At 37.0% G+C, this 16,495-nt stretch overlaps 1 protein-coding gene across 3 annotated transcripts in view; it reads left to right on the top strand.

Moving 5' to 3' along the window:
• The window catches only part of WWP1 (WW domain containing E3 ubiquitin protein ligase 1), a 108,867-nt gene that overhangs the window by 16,031 nt on the left and 76,341 nt on the right, over positions 1–16,495 (top strand). For all 3 annotated transcript variants that reach the window (XM_016185659.2, XM_060199306.1, XM_007517349.3), the window contains exon 2: positions 8,505–8,600. The gene's annotated coding sequence lies outside the window, so the exon portion shown is untranslated. The remainder of the gene's footprint in view (positions 1–8,504; positions 8,601–16,495) is intronic.

Genomic DNA, 16,495 nt, shown 5'->3' with positions numbered 1-16,495 from the left:
GGTCTGCAGGTGTCTATCTTTCTTTCCCCCTCTCTGTCTTCCCCTTCTTCTCCGTTTCTCTCTGTCCTAACAACGACGACAACAATAACAATAAAGCAACAAAAGGGAAAATAAGTAAATATTTTTTTAAAAAAGAAAACTGACACTAAGTTAATTGTACACAGTTATATATTTGAGTGTGGATATGGGTATGTCTAACTTTTTTGTGTTATACTACCCCAACCCAGTCTTTTCAAATTAAAAATTGATATTTTGGAAGTGAATATTTAGTGAATCTCTGTAACTATTGAAACACTGGCAAATCAGAACTTTTAATGTTTTTAGAAACAATCTGAAAATGTTTTGGGATGAACATAGCTTTAGGTCATGAGATTCTAGTGATAAACAGTGCATAAAAGTACTTCCTCATGAGGTGGGTTTCGACTGACATTTAGAAGCTTTGTGCTTCTAAGTTTATTTTCTACCCCTCAGCTGAAGCTGAAGCTCTTAGTTTTCATTTCTTAATCTTTCTTCTTCATCATTAGATAAAGTACATACACTGTGTATTTGAGGATCATCAAAATGTGTGCCATTTTTGGATTTGAAGGAAAATGGTCTGGTAATCTGTTAAATCATTAAAACACCACTCTTTGAAACAAGTGACCAATTATTTATGGAACTGTTTGTGTCATTTTGAAATACGAGTATACTAACGATATGAAATTTGTTCTTTGTGACGTAAGGCTGTTATATAGCTCAGTGTTTCTCCCAGAACACATGGTGATCATTTATTAAAGACAGTCCTAACAGCTTGCCTTCTTCATTGTTAATGTGCTTATGCTTTTAACACATAAGCTGTTTTTGGATTATTTGTTCTTTCTCAACTCTAAGGAAATGTTTTTTTTTTTTTTCAAGGACTGTTTAAAAGCCTCACAAAAGGCTGGGGAAGCAGCTAATGGTTTCACGCCTGAGGTTCTGAAATTCCAGGTTAAGCCAAAGCTGAAAAGTGTTCTGGAGTCTGTGTGTCTCTCCGTCTCTTTCCCTCTGTATCTCTCATTAAAATAAACTAAATAAAGCATAATAAGTAAAGGCTCACAAAACCATACCACCATTACGTCGTTTAGCCTCTCAATGTTAAAATGAGAAGGACGGCCACCTCAGATTGATAATAACAAACTCCTCATTTTAAAGCTTGATTTTAGTGCAACATTCCTTATTTTGTTTTCTGACTTTGTGGTGTAGTTGTGGTGAAAAGAGCATTGACTACCATGCAGCAAACATTTCAACACACATGAGCCTGAGTTTAAGCTCCTAGTCCTTCCTTACCTGCTGGGGGAAAGATTCATGAGTAGTGAAGCAATGTTGCAGGTGTGTCTCTTTCTCTCTCCTTCTCTTTCTCCCCCTTTCCTCTCAATTCCTCTCTGTGTCTGTCCAAAATAAATAAGTAAACAAAATATTAAGGAGAGAAAACACTGAATTTGAACTAAAAAAATCTGGGTTCAAAATTCTGAGGTTCAATAATTTTATGACCCTGGGCAATTTGCTTAAATTCTTGAAACCTAAATTATCTCATTTGCTAAGAATAATGATGGCATGGAGACTTCAGAGTAAATAAAATTGGGTTTTAGGGTTGTTGTTTTTTTTAAATATTTATTCCCTTTTGTTGCCCTTGTTTTATTGTTGTAGTTATTGTTGTTGCTATTGATGTCGTCATTGTTGGATAGGACAGAGAAATGGAGAGAGAAAAGGAAGACAGGAGGGAGAGAAAGACACCTGCAGACCTACTTCACCACCTTTGAAGTGGTGCCCTTGCAGGTGGGGAGCCATGGGCTGGAACCTGGATCCTTATGCCGGTCTTTGTGCTTTGCGCCACATACGCTTAGCCCACCTCCCAGGTTTTAGGTTTTTTTTTTTTTTTTATTGCTAGGACTCTGCTTGCATAATGAATACACCACTCCTGGTACTCTATTACTTTCTTTTTTGACAGGAGAGAGGGAGATTGAGAGGGAAAGGGAAGAAAGAGGGACAAAGAAACACCTGCAGCACTGCTTACCTGTTTATGAAGCTTCCTTCCCCCTTGGAGGTGGGAATGGAGCCTTCAGCCCCCTGCACATGTACGTTATGATGTGAACACTCAACTGAGTACATGACTACCTGACCCCCTATTTAAAAATTGTTTTTGTAACATGACTGATATATAATAGGAACCCAATAAGAGTTTTGACATTGGAGACCTGATTCAGATTCTAGATTAAAGCTAGTTATGCTTCCACATTGCTTAGCTATTTTTTACAAGTGCAGGTAGTCCTTTATAATTACTCTTTATGATCTTATTCTTGTGCTTGGGAGTTTTTGTATAGCTCTTTTTAAAACATGTTATCTTAATTTGATTCTCTAAGTCTGGAACCCAAGTTTTAAGACAGTCATTGCTTTTTGAAATTTTTTTTCTTAATTGACATTATGCAACACAGGAGCCTGTTTTCTGCTAATTGTCAAGGCTTTGGGAAATTACTGAATGCACATATATTTTACTTGAAAAATTACTAAGTTGCTATTATAAGCATAAAATTGCATACTTAAAGAAATTGAAAAACTAGCAGATTTGAATGTATAAAACCAGTCTCATTCTCATTACTGGTACCATGTTGGTATAATTTCCCCTTCGTTGACATATTTAAAAAAAAAGACTTATTTATTAATGAGAGAAGCAGAGAGATGGAAAGAACAGGGCATCACTCTGGCACATGGCAGTGATAGAATGCAAGACCACATGTTTGAGAGTTCAGAATTTATCCAGTGCACCACATCAAGGGTCGCTTGTTGACATAATTTTAGGGTCAGTTCTTCTGATACAGAAATGGTAATCATTTTCTTAGTCTAAAAACAAGGAAAAGAATATCGCAAGTTAGTACGTGATAAGTAAAAGTAAGTTTCAGTTTTTTGTTAAAGCCTGAGAAGGAAAACCAGGAAATCGAAAGAGGAGATATGAATGAGAAAAGACAAAACAGTAGTGCTGGAGTTCTGTGTCTTAAGGAAAATAGCAACTTACTGAGCTCAGGAATTGAAATCGATATGAATTTATTTTCCTCTTCACCCTATTTTCTAGTAAACAAAGTTCAGCTATTTTTGCTACCTTTGCAGTGGAAAAAAAATGTTGATTTCATTTTAGGAAAAGTTAGTATAGTGTATATACTTACATTTTTTTTTTTCTAAGGATGCATTTTATGGAACAACATCACCATCTTGTGGCCTTCTAAAATATCTTCCACAACTGTGATCATAAGTAGATTTCTGATGTGGGCTGACAGCTCAGTCATGTTTCTAATTGGATAAATGGGGTTGGGGTGGGAACAGAAAATAAGACAATTGTATACTAGGATTGTAACTTTGTAAATGTGTGCACTGGAGGAAAATAATGTCATAAGGTTAAACGCAGTTCTACCTTGGTGCACTTATGGAAAGCTGGTACTATTTCATATTTTCATGAAATATGCAGTGCTTTAGTTAAATAGTTCTAAGCTAGAAAATCTTGATTCAGTTTATATTCCATTTTGAATTTAATAAGATTACTATGGCCTGGAGGATTTTAAATTTTGTCTTACTCAACCAATTAATGATATTGTTATGACTGGTTGAGCGTACATGTTACAGTGCACAAAGACCCCGGTTCAAGTCCTCGGACCCCACCTGCAGGGGGAATACTTTGCACGTGGTGAAACAGTGCTGCAGGCGTATGTCTGTCTCCTTACCTCCCCCTTGCCTCTCAATTTCTGGCTGTCTATCAAATAAATGAAGGTAACAAATATATATACACACATACATATTTAAAAAGAGGGGGGGGTCGGGCAGTGGCGCAGTGAGTTAAGTCCACGTGGCTCAGAGCGCTAGGACCGACATAAGGATCCCGGTTCAAGCCCCCGGCTCCTCACCTGCAGGGGAGTCGCTTCACAGGCGGTGAAGCAGGTCTGCAGGTGTCTTTCTCTCCCCCTCTCTGTCTTCCCCTTCTCTCTCCATTTCTCTCTGTCCTATCCAACAACGAACAACATCGACAATGGTAATAATAATGACCACAACGAGGCTACAACAAGGTCAACAAAAGGTGGGGGGGAATGGCCTCCAGGAGCGGTGGATTCATGGTGCAGGCACTGAGCCCAGCAATAACCCTGGAGGAAAAAAAGGGGGGATAGGAGTCAGGCGGTAGCACAATGGGTTAAACACAGGTGGCACAAAGCGCAAGGACTAGCATAAGGATCCTGGTTCGAGCCCCAGCTCCCCACCTGCAGGGGAGTCGCTTCACAAGCGGTGAAGCAGGTCTGCAGGTACCTGTCTTTCTCTCCCCCTTTGTCTTCCCCTCCTCTCTCCATTTCTCTCTATCCTATCCAACAACAATGACATTAACTACAACAACAATAAAATGAGGGCAACAAAAGGGAATAAATAAATAAATATAAAAAGAAAGAATCACTATGATACTGTATATTGTCTAGAATAATGTTTTCAAAGGTAGTGACTTTGGGAGTATTTTCTACAAGAATTTTTGTACTTTTCATTTTGATGGCAACTTATAAAAGGAAAAATAAATTTGAGAAGCTCTGTTCTTGTAAACCTTTATTCATTTAGTTTTTTTTTTGAGATTTAGCTAGTACTATGTATGCTTTATTGAAAAATGGTGCATTAAACACTCCTGGTTTGAGGGAGGCAAGAGGAAATTGTGCTGAGAATGCTTCTGCAGTTTTGGAGTTTATAGTCACTATGCAATGAAAACAATTTGAATGAACAAATGGTTGAAGTCAAGGCAAGATTTTGGATAAAACAGTTACATATTTTAGGTCATACTCTTGGTACTACTACTTTCAGTTTGAAATTTGCTTTTTGCAGGAGGGATGCCCATGCATACAAATAAGTATTTGTGTGTCTCTGAAACATCTTTGTGGAACAATAGATTTCTTTGTACAATGCAAGTGATTTTTCTGTTATGAGGCTGGTAGGTTTATATGGTTTGGCCTTGGGTACCTCCCTGCCAGTTACACTACTTTTTTTTTTTTTTGTGGGAGAATTTTTGATGTGTTCAAATAGCCTTCTACCTCTCAAACATTGGCATTCAAATTGATGAAGAGGCCATCAGGTGACACAGCAAGTGTAGCATCTGACCAGTGAACATGAGGCCCAATCAGTTACCGACTTCACATGTGCTAGAATAATGCTCTGGTTTGCTCATTTTTCTCTCTCATTAATAAATAATTTTTTAAAAGAGAATTCACATTTATCGATAAAGTAGGTACATCAAAGACATAAAAGAGCACCATACAGAACTGTGATTTTCTATACACTGAATCTAGATCCATCTCTAGATTCACTTTATACTACCAATTTTAACCCGAGCTATGTAATCTATCACCAATCCACTCTACACTATGAGTTACACAAATACTACAAATTTTCCTTTCTTCAAACCCACGAACTTGCATTGTTATATATCTCTTGCTCTGGTAGCCAGAGTCTTACTGAACTTAATCTTGCCTTTTCAAATTAAAATGGTACATGCCCTTACATCCTACTCCTGTAACTAAAAGGGAAAAGAGAGAAAATTTTAAAGGGATGTTTTTACAGCTTTGTTTTTGAAGATGAAAAAGAAATGAACATGTTAACAGGTAGAAGAAACCAAAGTTACAGAAGAGAGTGATTACTGAGACAATATCTATTAGCATGCAGGACTGGTTAAGATTTAAGGCAGAGGTATAGTGTATAGATTGTGAGAATAGGTCTTACACTGACACTACCTAGAAACTGAAAAGAATGGATGTGAACGCAGATGACAGGTCTGGAAAAGTTAAGGAGATTCTACCTACCTGCTGCTCAGTGAAGAGGCATTCTTCAAGAATATTGAGTAGTCAGAAAAATAGGCATATTTTACTTTTTTAGCAGGGATGTTGATCAGGTAAGGAGTTCAAAACAGACTGAGCAGAGACTTGGTCTCAAATGAATGGTGGCACCAGTCTTCACAAACGCATGAATTTTCCGCCTGTTTTTAATGAACAATTAAGTGCTAGAGCTTTAGAGCTTAGGTTCCAGAAGAGAAAAGGAAATACTTTACTATCAGTTACATATGTGTGTGTGTGTGTGTTCTCATCTCTATTAAAATATATCTAGATGAATAAGAAGGTTAGTATTACCCAGAATGCCATTTTAACCCAAAGCTCACTAATGGCTTTATCTTATTCACTAATCTAGTCCCAGAACACAAGACTGTGGATGAGTTTCACAGAGAGATTTTTGATGCTGATGACTTTTCTGCTTGCTGCTCTTACTTTTAAACTACCTAGTTTCTAATCCTCCTTCAAGGTTAAACCCAAGTGATTCTCTTCAGTTTTAGATTAGTGTATTGCTATGTGTTTCCTAGCACTATAATCATCTATGCTTTATTTCTTCCATTTCACTGTAAATTTTCTACTACTCATCTAAATACTAGTACTAAATAATCAACAAATTCATATTAAGCAGACTTACTATAGAACTGAAAATCAAGTCAAATCATGTACAGGGGGGGTGATAAATATATGTACCTTTTTTCTTCTTTGCTCTTTTGATTCTGAACCTCTTATCTGCTATCCCAATTTTTATTTCCTCTCCATAGTCCACAATCAATACAAAATGTCTAGTATAAAAACAAAGAATAATTTATCTAAAATATTTAGTTGATTTATTCAGTACTCATGTGGTACAAAATGATATAACCCAAGTAAAGCTCATTTCGATACTCTTTCTTAACTAGTCATTAGAATAATTGAGTAGTATTTGTGTAACTCATAGTTTTAGAGTGGATTGGTGATAGATTACATAGCTCGGGTTAAAAATGGTAGTATAAAGTGACTAGAGCTGGATAAAGATTCAGTGTTTAGAAAATCACAATTGTGTATGGTGTCCTTTATGTCTTTGTTGTACCTACTTTACATGATTTAATGTAGGTAATCAGAATTAAGTGTGCTTATTATTTCAGGAACATAAGTATATGACATTTCACTGACTTTTCTGAAGCTTAAACACTATACATATTAAACACAATGGATCAGATATCTTACTTTTTTATTTTGTTTCTGACTTAATGGTATCTTGAAGCAAGTAGCTAGTTAAGATAATCTAAGTGAGAAATGGATGGTTCTAGAACTTTGGGCGAATGAGAGTGGAGTTTATTACTATAGTAGTCAACTTTCTTAACTTTTGCAGCCAGATGGTAATCTTCTCCAACTCTGGTATTTTTGGAGGGTTGAATTGGCCATATTCTCTCAACAAAGGTTATGACCTAAACTCAATTGAATGAATAATCAAATTGTTTCAAAGTTTGTTAAAACAAAGACTTTTTGTTCCTCCCACATTGGACATAACAATTGTTAAGTGGTAGAATTGGAAAATCCAAAGATTCTAACTGCAAAGTTGACTTTAGAAATTTTGCTGTATTGTCTCCCACAATTTGTGCTGCTGCTTCTCCCTATCCTGCACAGCACAGCACAGTCCATCTCAAGTAAAGTAAGAAATATTGGTTGTCCATAATCATTGAATGAGAGGGTTAGGGGGAAGAAAGGAAACACCAGATGTCAGGCATTGAACCCAGGACCACATATGTGAGAGTCTAACACATTATCTGCTGCTCCTGGTCATAATCTTTTCTAACCCTTGGCTATCTCATAATTATCTGATCAAAATCATGTACGTATTCTGAGGTGCCCCCCCCCCACATACACACACTGCTTATCTTAAATTTATTTTTGTTTTTTGTTGTTGTCATTGCTTCACCATTCTGAACTTACTTTCACATAGAAATAGAGAAGAGACAGATGTGAGAAGGTCATGCTCCCAAAACTGGAGGGAGCTTCAATGCTATGATATCTTCCCCTTCTCACATCTGTCTCTGTCTCTTCTCTATTTCTATGTGAAAGTTAGCTCAAAGTAGTGAAGCGATGGCAACAACAAAAAACAAAATTAAGTTGATCAGAGCAAGTGTAACAGCAAAAAAGATTATTTTTGTGTAAACTGCCTGTCTATAATAAAGTGTAATTCTTTAAGACAGTATCATATAAAGTATGGAACAGTCAGGGAATTGTTGGCATAGAAGGAAAATGCAATCTAAAGATAGCACAAAGCAGTGAGAAACAGTATAAACTATAATCTAGGGCAAGGGGGAAATATATATATATATTTATATAAATATATATATATATATATATATATATATATATACACACACACACACCGTACATAGCAGTTTCATGTTTATCCTGAAATCCTAGGAGTTTTCATTAAAGGAATTGCATTTTAGAAGGGTAACTTGGGCAGCAGTGAGTTAGTTATACTTAAATATGTGTGAGCCGTCAAGATAGCTGGACCTGGGAAATGTACCTACTTTGTCATGTGTCATGTGATCTTTTCTGTGAAGCTGGATTATCTACATTTGTGCTTCAGGTATACTGTATTACACTTTGTGTTTATTTTAGGGACTGTCACACTGAAGACTTTTTATTTGTTTACAGGTCTGTCTCCTCACTAGACTATGAGCTCCTTGAAAGGAGGAATCGTGTTTTACTCATCTTTGTATCCCCAGTGTCTGGCACAATTCCTGGTACATAGTAAGTGATCAACAACTCTCTTTATTTAAGATTTTATCTTAAAGAATCCAAACACATTGGGCGGGGGAGATAACATAATGGTTATGCAAAGAGACTCTCAGGCCTGAGGCTCCAAAGTCCCAGGTTCAATACCCTGTACCACCGTAAGCCAGAGCTGAGCAGTGCTCTGGTGGAAGAAAACAAAAGCCAAACACATCAATAGTTAGTTAGATATATGTAGACCCAACAATGTATTGTCTTACAAACTACTGTTATTGAACTCTTAACACTTCAGAGGTTCAGTTTCCTCATCTGTAAGATGATAGTAGTATTCAGTGTTATTATAATGCTCAGATTAAAGAAAATATATAATACATTATTCTAAGTGCAACACAATTTATGGAATGCAGTTTTCCATTTATCTTTTTGTGAGAGTTGTATCTTTTAAAAATATCTTTATTATATATTTGTTTTAGACAAAGACAAAGTGACATTGAGAGGGAAGTAGGAGATAGGGAAAGAGAGAGAGAGAGAGACTTGCAGCACTGTTAGATCGCTTGTGAAGCTTTCTCTCTGCAGGTAGGAACTTAAACCTGGGTCCTTGTACACTGTAATGTGTGCACTCAACCAGGTGTGCCACAACTCAGCCTCACATTCATTTATCTTTTAATTTTTAAAACAATTTTTTTGGTATTTATTTATTTATTCCCTTTTATTGCCCTTGTTGTTTTATTGTTGTAGTTATTATTATTGTTGTTGTTGGATAGGATAGAGAGAAATGGAGAGAGGAGGGGAAGACAGAGAAGGGGAGAGAAAGACACCTGCAGACCTACTTCACCGCCTATGAAGTGACTCCCCTGCAGGTGGGGAGCCAGGGGCTCAAACCGGGATCCTGATGCCGGTCCTAGCACTTTGCACCACATGCACTTAACCTGCTGCACTACGGCCCAACTCTGCAATTTTTTTTTTTATGAGAGACCGGAGTGTTACTCAACTCTGGTGTACGGTGGTGCCAAGGATTAAACCTGGAGCCATAGGCATGCAAGTCTTGAGAACTGAAAGGTTTTCTTTGTTGTTGAAAATATGTGAATGCCAATTGAATGATGAATTCCTTTGCCGCAATGCAAAACAGCTTCTTGTACAACTTATTCTTTGCTTCTCAACTGCCTCTACTTTTCATTTAGCTTTTATTACTGCTGTTTACTAGTGACTAACTTAGTTGAATTTCAGATGAAGTAAGATTAAAAAGATACTTTATTCTGAAATATCAAGACATTTTATTTGATATTCAGTCCTACTATCACCACAAGATCAAGTTAAATGGAAATTGTCTAGCTTTATTAACATCTGTATAACTACTAAAAGGAGTCAGTGTTTTAGAGGTCTTCTTACTCTTGTTCAGAATAATTTTTTTTAATTTATTTTTTTGTTTTTTACTTTTCTATACACTATTTAATTTGTGAAGAAATGCTTCCACTAGATTTATACTGTACTCCTTGGGAGGTGGCAACTTACCATTTGTCCTTTGAACCTCAGCAATTTTTGAGTGAGCAGCTTTCAGTTGCTTGTGAATTATACAAGCTTTTGAGACTTAGGAGTCACAGTGTCCCCCATGTTTTAGTCATGGGAGCATGGCATTTTCAATAAAATTGCAAAGTGAAATATGTGGTCATTATACCACCAAAAAACTTGTGTTGCCTTTGTCATCAGGAATTGTAAGCATTTCTTGATGACTGCGTTGCAGTGCTGAATCTTCTAAGTGGGATAGAGAAAAGGATGTTAATACTTAGAACTTTTTTTTTTTATTCACTATTATGTTTATAAGGTCATTCATGTTACTGCAGCTATAATTCATTCTCACAGCTACATAATACTACATTGTGTGAGTTACCCCAGTTTATTTAACCATTTTTCTACCAGTGGCCATTTGAATATTTTTTGTTAGTTATTAAGAATGCTTTTACTTTGTAGCTACAGTTATTATGAAAAACGCTTGTGCTTGACAAATAAGTTCAACAGATGATACGGTATATATCTAGATTTGTTTATTTGAAGGTTGAACATCTGTTCAGCTTTACATGATGGTACCAAGTTGTTTTCCAGCACTTTTATGAATTTTACCATCAATAGCATTTTAGCAATTTAAACACTAGCAGTAATGTTTTATAAGTCACATTTATTTAAATTTTTCTGCCACTATTTGATACTGTCAGAAATTCTAGTATTTAAAGAAGTTCTTAAGCTATATCAGTCTTTTTTTTTTAAATAAATAATTGTTTTTAATTTCTTTATTAGGGAATTAATGTTTTGCATTTGACAGTGAATACAGTAGCTTGTACATGCATAACATTTCCCAGTTTTCCACATAACAATAAAGCCCCCACTAGGTCCTCTGTCATCCTTCTTGGACCTGTATTCCCCTCCCCCCACCCATCCCAGAGTCTTTTACTTTAATGCAACATACCAATTGCAGTTCAGGTTCTACTTGTGTTTTCTCTTCTGATCTTGTTTTTCAACTTCTGCCTGAGAGTGAGATTATCCCATATTCATCCTTCTGTTTCTGACTTATTTCGCTTAACATGAATTTTTCAAGGTCCATCCAAGATAGGCTGAAAATGGTGAAGTCACCATTTTTAATAGCTGAGTAGTATTCCATTGTGTATATATACCACAACTTGCTCAGCCACTCATCTGTTGTTAGACACCTGGGTTGCTTCCAGGTTTTGGCTATTACAAATTGTGCTGCCAAGAACATATGTGTACACAGATCTTCTTGGATGGATGTGTTGGCTTCCTTAGGATATATCCCCAAGAGAGGAATTGCAAGACCATAGGGTAGATCCATTTCTAGCCTTCTGAGAGTTCTCCACAGAGATTGGACCAATTTACATTCCCACCAACAGTGGAGGAGGGTTCCTTTGACCCCACAACCTCTCCAGCATTTGTTGGCTGTTACCTTTTCTGATGTATGACATTCTCACAGGAGTGAAGTGGTATCTCATTGTTGTCTTTATTTGCATTTCTCTGACAATCAGAGACTTGGAGCATTTTTCCATGTGTTTCTCGGCCTTTGGATCTCTTCTGTGGTGAGTATTCTGTCTATGTCCTCTCCCCATTTTTGGATGGGGTTAATTTGTTTTCTTCTTGTTGAGTTTGGCAGGCTCTTTATATATTCTGGTTATTAGCCTCTTGTCTGATGTATGGCATGTAAAGATCTTCTCCCATTCTGTGTGGGGTGTCTTGATTTGGGCAGTGGTTTCTTTAGCTGTGCAGAAGCTTTTTAATTTGATGTAGTCTCATAGGTTTATGCTTGCCGTAGTCTTCTTTTACTTATTTATTTATTCCTTTTTGTTGTTATTATTGTTGTTGGATAGGACAGAGAGAAATGGAGAGAGGAGGAGAAGACAGGGGGAGAGAAAGACAGACGCCTGCAGACCTGCTTTACCACCTGTGAAGCGACCGCCCTGCAGGTGGGGGTGGGGGGCGCTCGAACTGGGATCCTTCCGCCAGTCTGTGCGCTTTGCGCCACATGCACTTAACCCGCCCGACTCCCTTTTTAATTTTTTTATTATCTTACTTTTTTTTTTAGATAGAAACAGCCAGAAATTGAGAAGAAAGGGGGAAATAGAAAGGTAGAGAGTCAGAGAGACACCTGCAGCCCGGCTTCACCACTTGTGAAGCTTGCCCTCTGCAGGTGGGGACCAGGGGCTTCAACCCAGGTCCTTGCACACTGTAACATGTGTACTTAACCAACTGTGCCACCACTGGGCCCCTTGCCTTAGTCTTCTTTATAATTGGATTCATTTCATTCAAGATGTCTTTAAAATTTATGCGGAAAAGAGTTCTGCCAATATTTTCCTCTTAAGTATCTTATAGTTTCTGGTCTAACATTCAAGTCTTGATCCACTTGAAATTTACTTTTGTATTTGGTGAAATATAGTGGTTCAGTTTCATCCTTCTGCATGTTTCAACCCATTTTTTTCCAACACCATCAGTTGAAGAGACTCTGCTTTCCCCATTTAATAGTCTTCTGGGCACCTTTATCAAAGATTAGATGTCCATCGGTATGGGGGCTTACTTCTGGGCTCTCAATTCTATTCCACTGGTCAGTGTGTCTATTCATGTTCCAGTACCAAGCAGTTTTGATGACAGTGGCCCTATAACACAATCTGAGATCTGGGAGTATGATGCCTCCAGTTCTGTTCTTTCTTCTTAAGATTTTTTTCTTTTGGCAATTCTAGGTCTTTTCTGGCTCTAGATAAACGTTTGTAGCATTTGTTCTATTCTCCTAAAAAATATGGTTGGGTCTTGATGGGGATAGCATTAAATTTGTAGATGGCTCTGGGTAGTATATTCATTTTGATGATGTTAATTCTTCCAATCCATGAACATGGAATATCTTTCCACTTCTTTGTGTCTTTTTCTTTTTCCTGGAGTAGTGACTCATAATTATCAGTATACAAGTCTTTCACTTCTTTGGTTAGGTTTATTCCTAGATATTTTATTGTTTTTTGTTGCTATAGAAAAAGGAATTGTCTGTTCATGTTCATCCAACTTAGTGTTTGCATAGAGGAATGCCACTGACTTTTGAATGTTAATTTTGTAGCCTGACACCTTATTGTATTGCCTGATGATTTCCAATAGCAGTGACCATTTTTTCCCTTTTTCTTTTCTTTATTTTTTTAAAATAGAAGTGAGAGAAGAAAGACATTTGCAACACCGCTTCACTGCATATCAAGCTCTTCCCTATAGCTGAGGGCTCGGGGTTTGAATCCTGGGTCTCACAAATGGCTACTCAGGTGTTGTACAGGGTGTGGCCCTCCATCTGACCCTCGTAGTTTAGGGTTATTTTTTAAAATTATTTTTTATAGTTTTATTTATTAAATTATGATAGAGACAAAAATGTGGAGGTAGAGAAAGAGAGGCACTTGTAGCTTGCTCTGCTGTTTGTAAAACTTCCCCTCTACTGATGGGAACCCGGGGGCTTAGATCTAGGTTCTCTTGCATGGTGGCTAGTATGCTTTAACAGTTGTGCCACTTCTAGCTCCCATTGTATACGTTTTAGTAATAGTTTTTATAATATGCCACTGTTCTTTATATGAGCTAGTATTACCACTTTTAAAGATTTTAACTGTTTCCTTCTGATCCAAGAAATGCTTAGAAGTGTTTATCTACTTACTATATTTTTTATTTTATTTTTTAAAACACATTTTAAAAATTTGTTTGTGAAAGAGGAGGGGAGAGAAAGAGAATCAGAATTTCACTCTGGCACTTGAAATACCAGGGATCAGACTCAGAACCTTTGTTATAAAGTTATACTTTATCTACTGAGTCATCTTCTGGGCTGCTCATTATTGATTTTTAACTTGCAATATTATGATCAGAGCTTGGGAACAGCATGATATATTGTCTTTGAAACTCAGTGAAATTTCCGTTATCTGTCAGTATGTGTTTTTTCTGTACATCTTATGTATTTGAGAAGAGTTTTTAATTTCTGATAGTTTATTCCTTATATTGCTTTTTATGTATTTGGGTTCACTTAACCTATGAAAAATTGAGATGTACGAAAATTACCCACAATAGCCAATTTGTCAGTTTTTTCTTCTAATACTTGAACTTGAGGTTCCCACTGTTGAATACCCACCCTTACTCTAAACCCTCTACCTTTCCCAGGAAGTGATGTATTTCCTTCTGTCTTATCTGGCTAGTGATTTACTGTTTAGGAGCATTCAGGGTTGAGAGAGACTAGAAAAAATTGTAGGATGCAGAAGCCTACTCTATGTAAACTTCTCCTACATTTTAATCTTTACCATCAACTAGGAAAACAGCCTGCTTACAGTGTTGAATTTAAAAGCTAGGTTCTTAGGATTTCTGTGGCTCATACACAGATTTGGAATCATTATTTATTTATTTATTGGGGGGGGGGCTATATTTTCTTCCAGAGTCCTTCCATTGGTTGTTGTTCCCTCCATCTCTTTGACATTGCTATACACATTTTTACTTTTTGAGATACTCCCTTCATCTGCTTTAATTTCATCTTTCCTAGTTTAATCTGCTGAAATGGTTGGAATTTCTTCCATTATTTGCATAAGATTTCTGATGTCTGACCTGTGAAAACAAGCAGTTAGTGCTTATTTCTCCTTTTTCTTCTGTAGCTTCTGTCCTACTTCTTACTCTTTCACACCTGGATTAATCAGCTTTGTTCCTCCAAAGACAGAAGTTCCTTCACTAGACTGGAAGACTAGACTGGGAGGAGCCAGCAGAGGAGTCATGATCTTTAGGCTTCCCCTGAGACTTTAGATTCAGTATGGGATTTGGGGAGGAACCTCCACTGTTACCTGTAATCATCTTGAGAGTAATAGTCTTTGGAGTCCATGATCTGTCTGTCATGTTGGTCTTCGTAGTGGTCCCCCTACTCTATAATCATTATCCGTATAGTAGCCACTACCACATGCATTTTCTTCAGTGTTTATCCTGAGTTATATCCTCTATCATAATGCTGCTATCTTAGTCATCATTGCAATTCCAGTCTCCATAATGATTATGATGTTTATCTTCAAAGCTACTATCACCTCTTCTAGGTGGCTAGTCATCATAGCTATCTGTGGCAGGACAGTCCCTCCTGTCTTTATCTTTTTGCTGAGACTCTTGACTTCTGTCTCAGTCTAAAGAAGAGAAATTCTTGTCTTTATCCTACGCCTGATCAGCAGTGTCTGTGGGAATTCTGTTACCTACAAACTCTTCATTGGGACTTAGGACACTAAGGGGAGTCAGGGCTTTCAAGCTCAGCATAGTGGAAACTTTTCAACCTCTTTGGATTGTTGGATTTATGTGGTAAATGTACTGGATTAATGTTCAGTACTCTGAAGAATAATATGGACTCCAGTCACATCACTAGTTGGATTCCTTGGAAAAGCAGTGTAGACTGGCAGTTTGGGAGATGACTTGGGCAGATAATTCAGTTCCCTAGCAGCCCCTGGAACAGTAGCCTGGATGCAGTAGTCAGTTGGAGGTGCGTTAGACGTGTTGTCAGCATTACTGGGAGAAGTAGTTGGAATATCTTCCACATTATCTGTATTCTCGTTCTAACTGACTGGTTTGTGGACTTAGACATTCTTATACCAGTGTTGCCGTTTCCTAGAAGGACAAGGTCTTCCCTTTCTTTTTGCTGAGGTTGCAGTGTTAAGGTGGCAGAGAGGAAAAAGCAAAGTTGGGCAACTTTTTGAAAGCTTTATATTTACTGAGTTGAATCTTGTGTCCTTTTCTTTGATCTCCTTAACAGTTTTAGTCTGCTCTTCTCAGTAATCTCAGCTTTCTTTATATTCGTGTGGTATGTCCTTTTCAGTAATTTTGTTTTTATCCATTAGCATCTTTATTTTGTAAGTGTCTTTTTCTCATAGTTTGGAATTCATCATATACATTAATTATAATTATTTCTGTATTAGAATCCTTTGTGCTTTCTAGTAGCCCTGGCTATTTGTGCATTTTCCCCCCATCATATCTAACCTTTTGTTTGTTTGTATGGTTTCTTATTATAGTCTCTTCTTCTCTGCTAGTTTGAACATTATACTCTTATTTCTATTCTTTCATGGTTATTAAAATTTTTCTGGGAATACTATAATGTTTAAAGCAGATCATAATCCCTGTTGGGCATACAAGGAATCACAGCATTAACTCTTTCATTTATTACTCTTGCCGTTCCTTTACTATATGCATGTCTTTTTTTGTTGTTGTTGTTCTCTATTTTTAATAGTTTGTGCCCTTTTTGTGTTATGCACTGTAATATATTATTCCTTCTTGCATTTTAGATGATACTTCTGTGGTAACATTACTCTTGATATGATTTTTCTTAAAGGCAAGGTCTACTATTAGTACCCATTGACATTGGGTAGACACCTCATTGGTGGTGCCCTTAT

The sequence above is a fragment of the Erinaceus europaeus genome, chromosome 1 (genome assembly GCF_950295315.1).
Source record: "Erinaceus europaeus chromosome 1, mEriEur2.1, whole genome shotgun sequence".
NCBI classification, from domain to species: domain Eukaryota; kingdom Metazoa; phylum Chordata; class Mammalia; order Eulipotyphla; family Erinaceidae; genus Erinaceus; species Erinaceus europaeus.
The sequence above is the reverse complement of the archived record's forward strand: the minus strand, read 5'-3'. Positions and strand labels throughout refer to the sequence as shown.